Source organism: Penaeus monodon, chromosome 4 (genome assembly GCF_015228065.2).
Source record: "Penaeus monodon isolate SGIC_2016 chromosome 4, NSTDA_Pmon_1, whole genome shotgun sequence".
In the NCBI taxonomy this organism is placed as follows: domain Eukaryota; kingdom Metazoa; phylum Arthropoda; class Malacostraca; order Decapoda; family Penaeidae; genus Penaeus; species Penaeus monodon.
Window position 1 is genome coordinate 12,091,473 of NC_051389.1, and position 5,000 is coordinate 12,096,472.

Genomic DNA, 5,000 nt, shown 5'->3' on the forward strand with positions numbered 1-5,000 from the left:
CTCTACTCGTAAAATGTTATATGTTGAAAATATGTAAAGTTTGAACTGGCATGTATGAACATTATTTCACGGGCTTCGGAGGCCTGTGTGACCCTAAAGGATTCCACTTAGGGAAGCTGAATTAGAACTGCTGTTAGTATGAAAGAGATTTTCGACAGGTATTGACAGAGCCAAATGGAAGTATAAATTCTACCGGTTACTAGTACAGACACCAGCGTTATATTGGAGTAAATATTTTAGAATGTCCGATATCCGCTGCAAGTTTGATCGTTACAAGCGTAAAACGACGACTTCTGTTCGTACAAGCTATGCAAGTTGGATTTATCGGTATGCAAAAACCACTGTCGGTATAACTTCATCTAAAACGACAGCGGACACGGAGTACCCCATCGAAATAGAGAGAAAAATATACACAGTAAAGTAATCCATTATATTGTAAGTAAAAACAGCGGCTGTTGCAATTTTGAGATAAGAAAGAGTACCTGCTTTTACACAAGAATATAAGTACAAGTAAACCATTATTTTGTAAGTAAAGGGTGTTTTTAAATTTACACCAGAAGCGAACGTCTGCGTTTACACAAGAATATAAGCACGAGAACGTACTCGGTTCCCCTTTCACATACAATCACACGGACTCACTGCTGGCCTCGTATGGGCAGCTTGAAGCACCGGCGTCTGGCACGCGTCACACAACACAATGCAATCTCTCGGTCGTCACACTATGTTCTTTGGATCTCTACAAGAGCATGGAGGCGGGAAAAGAAAGAGAGGGAGAATGAGAAAGAGGGAGAGACATAACGAGAGAGAGAGAGAGAGAGAGAGAGAGAGAGAGAGAGAGAGAGAGAGAGAGAGAGAGAGAGAGAGAGAGAGAGAGAGAGAGAGAGAGAGAGAGACAGCGAGGCTACCCCATAACGGGACCCTGGAGGAGGTGTCTAACATAATGGTAATTGTATTGTTTTTTCTTCCTGGGAGCCGTAAGAATACATTCAAGCCGACGTCAGGTATTTCGCTTTTTAGGTAATTTGGCTAATGGAACTCGTAATGATTGTCGTGTTTCCTCTCAGTTTCATATCGGTATTGCCTTGGTCAAACAAAAAGAAAAAGAAAAAAAAATCGAATTCACTTGCGAAAATAATGCAGCGCGGAATCAACTTTACCCGATGCAGTTAGATAATTCTTTCCCATTATTTCGAAACAAAAACGAAAAATGAAAAACACAAACATATTTGTATCACATGCATACAAATCAATTTTGTTTTGCAAAATTCCAGTTCAGAATTCGAATGAAATGTTAACCCTTTGCATATATAAATTCAAATGAAGGTCTCATCCCGTTCAGTAATTCGACTTGAATCATCTGGAACTATTTGCTTTTAGGGGAAAAATACAAATCGCCCAATAAATTCAAATGACAAACGATACATATTCACACAGAAAATACTCAGATGAAGTAAAGCAAGACTTGATCGAGCTTTATGCAAAACACTGTGGAATTATCATGAGAACACGCAGGCACCGACGTCCCGAGACACCAGAGCCAATCTCGTGTGTGTTATTCATAAAACTCTTGAGAATTGTAGGTTGAAGTCAGAAGCAGTGTGTCGCTAGGTCACCACAAGACATAGATGTGAGCGTAGTGTTCAGACCTGCTTCTACTTAAGTGGTGTCCTCATGGATATGAGTTCGACACAACAGTCTTTCTCGCTATTTCAAAAAAAGAAGAAAAAATGCATTTATGTTGGAAATCATTTCCATTTCTCGACTGCACCTTTCTACGTATGGATCTTTGTGCCATATTCGCACAGAGATGAAAACACTGTAATTTTTCTCCTTATCTTGCGTTAAATTTCACATAAAGTTCGCTGTGCAATATTTCCTCTCAGCAATTAGAGTCCCGCGGAGCCATGCACTGGCGGTGTTGTCTGCATGTCGTCACCAGAAAGGAGTGCCCTCGTCCTCTATTATCTGTCAAACACTTGAAGACGTTGCATTTTCTACTCCAACCAACACAATCAAGTGGAAGGAAAAGGAACTCGCACAAAGTCACGGGTGGGGGAAGCTAGGAAGCGGGTGCATGTATGTCCTGCCTCTGTTCCCCGCTCCTGTCAACTAACTGGCGGCGCTGGCACACCTCGCTGACCAGGCACCAGGTCCTAGCTTCCCTCTCTCTCTCCTCCTCCTCCGCTCTCTCTCTCTCTCTCTCTCTCTCCTCTCCCGCGCCCGCTCAGCTCCCCTCGCCCCGCCCTCCCTCCCGCCCTCCCCTCCCCCCTGCCGCTCTCCCTCCTTCTTTCCCCTCCTCTCCTCACTTACACGTGGATGCTCGCACTTACATTCCACCGCTGCTTTGTTTATCGCACCACTGATGCTCCTTTGCCGTGGCGAATCGACTCTTATTTTACGATATATATCCTGTTTTGGGACACTTTTCTTCCCGCTTTCCTTCTCACCACCCACGCTCTCTCTCTTTCGCTCCCTCTCTCTCTCGCGATCCCCCTCCCTCCCGTCCTCCCTTCATCTCCATCCCACCCTCCCTCCGTCCAACCCAACCCTTCCTCCCACCCTTTCTCTCACTCACTCCCCTCCCGTCTCCCTCCCCTCCCTCTCTCTTTTTCTCTCCCTCCCTCTCTTTCTTTTCCTCGATCCCCCGGCGCTCTCCACGTGGCCGCCAGCGCAGACCAGGGCAAAGGCGAACGCGTAAGTGTATGAGAGCCCGGAGGTCATGGCAGCTCCACCACCACTCAACACAATTTGCCACCACTTCAAAGCTTCTTAAAACATCTACTCACTGCTGTAGCTCAATCTCCACCACCACTTTCCCTCTCCCTCCCACCTCCTCACCCCAACATTTCCCCCTCGTCCCTTCTTGCCCTCAGAGCTAGTCTCCCCTTCCCTTCCCCCCAACGCTCCCACACCTCCGCACTCCAGTACCAGCTCTCACTCCGGCTGAGTGAAGGAGCGAGCAAGGCCCTCCTCCCCCTCGCCCTCAACAACCCCCTACCCCCCTCTGTCTCCCTCTCCCCCCTTCCCACGGAGCATCATAAGTGCCATCGCGATCCCTTCCCAGTTGTCAGCGCCGCACGCATGGATCTCTGAGTTTACTTTTGAAGGCTGACTGCTATTTTTTTAAAATATTTTATTCAGGGCTCGGCAACACTGTCCAAAAGTATGTCGCAACCCCATTAATCTACTTACATGCAACTTTTTTTTTCCATGTAAGTTCATCTTTTGTTGAGCTCATGCACGCTCCTCCTTTCCCTCGCTCTCTTTCTTTCTCCCTCGTCTCCTCTCTCTCTCTCTCCCTCTCTCCTCTCTCTCTCTCTCTCTCTCTCTCTCTCTCTCTTCTCTCTCTCTCTCTCTCCTTCTCACATTCTCTATCTCTTTCTCTCTTTCATTCTCTCCTTTTTTTCCTCTCTCTCGCTCTCGCTTTCTCAATCTCGTCTCTCTTTCTTTCTCTCCCCCACTACCCCCCCCCCCAGTCACACCGCTCTTTCACTTCACCTCTTTTTCTTCGCAGTCTCTTTTATCACACTGAGACTCTTTAAGAGAATGTCACAGCCCTCACTCTGCGCTAAGTATGACTGGATGAGGTTTTTGCCAACATTACCCCCTCCTCACAACCTCAGCTAACCTTAATTAACTCCAGCTAAACATAGTCTCCACTATTCTTCACTGTAAAAGCCAGCCGACCTGAATACAATGTTCTTTTGTCATTCTAATAAAAAAAATGTAGAAAAAAGAGGTTCATGAAGGCAGTGATGATAAATGACCTTTAGTAACTGTAGCTAATGACTACGTTAATGATGATGAGATAGTGTGAGCAAGATATTGCGATATCGCTCGGGGAAAAGGATTGTGGTTTAATGTATCGATGCCTTGGGAATCGGGTAAAATATGAATAACAAACAAGCTTCTGGTATCATTAGTAAAATTGGTGAAATATAAGTAATCAAGTAATCTTCACATGTTCTCTTGTATCTACAGGTTAGTTATGGTGGTTATTATCACAAGACCCTTACTCGAGCAAGGTTCTTCTCTGTGAAATCAGCAGTCACATCACAAGGCGCAGGCTCTTCGTCTTGCTTAAACTAACTACAATATCCCTTCCAGAGTACACGTCACTTCTCCTTAATCTTCAGTGCCAGCTTGTCATACCTGATAGATAATGAACGTTGCGAATATTCATTACTTGCTTCACGGGGAGTCATGCAGCAATTTCGGAATGCAGCTCCGTCAAGTAAGGATTCATTAATATCTACTATTATGTGAAGGAATGACAAGTTTCGCGGCGAAATAAAAATATTGATTTGAATAATCTCTTAAAACATAATTTGTACATGCTACCCGCATCCCAGTGAATAGCAAGACTGCGGGCGTGTGTTTCTTTTTCGTGATGCTTGCCTCGCACATTCTATTCAGGTGAACACAGGTGCCCGCTCTCATGGCTCTTAAATTACCTAATTAACTTATTGAGAAGAATGGTGGGCTGCATTGCTCCGTGACTAGAAAACTGAAATATTAAGATTCCCGTGACAGAAATAATGTACTAATGGTATCCGTAAGGATTTCATCGCCATTCATTTAAATTACGTAAGACGCAAATATTTGTAAGTTAAACACGGGTAAGCATGACCGTAGAGTTTATCCAGATGATAATTTACATGTTAATGATCAAGGAAAACCAAGTCTGCCGTCGAGGTTATTTGAATATCATCACAATATTTTGCAGATTCATAAGGAAATGGGCCACAAGATAATTACTTTCATAAATCATAATGCCTATGCAGACGCAAAACATAACAAAACATGTTGATAAATATGCAGCATCACCAAAATAAATATAAACATGTCTACACGGGCATAGCAACGTCGACGTCTAAAAGACTTCATAAAGATTGCAGAGCAGCTCATATCAAACCCGAGTCTAGCTACTGTGGAACGAATTCTCTTTATGATATTCCATGAATAGGCTTTCATTCATTTTCAAATACGCTGGTACCTAC

General features: G+C 44.3%; 1 protein-coding gene across 2 annotated transcripts in view; it reads right to left on the reverse strand.

The window, feature by feature from the left end:
- LOC119570205 (innexin inx2-like) overlaps positions 1-2,100 on the reverse strand; it is a 58,793-nt gene extending 56,693 nt beyond the window's left edge. The window contains exon 1 of one of the 2 annotated variants that reach the window (XM_037918050.1): positions 2,040-2,100. The gene's annotated coding sequence lies outside the window, so the exon portion shown is untranslated. The remainder of the gene's footprint in view (positions 1-2,039) is intronic. The other variant, XM_037918047.1, reaches the window with a different exon arrangement.
- Positions 2,101-5,000: the final 2,900 nt, after the last annotated feature.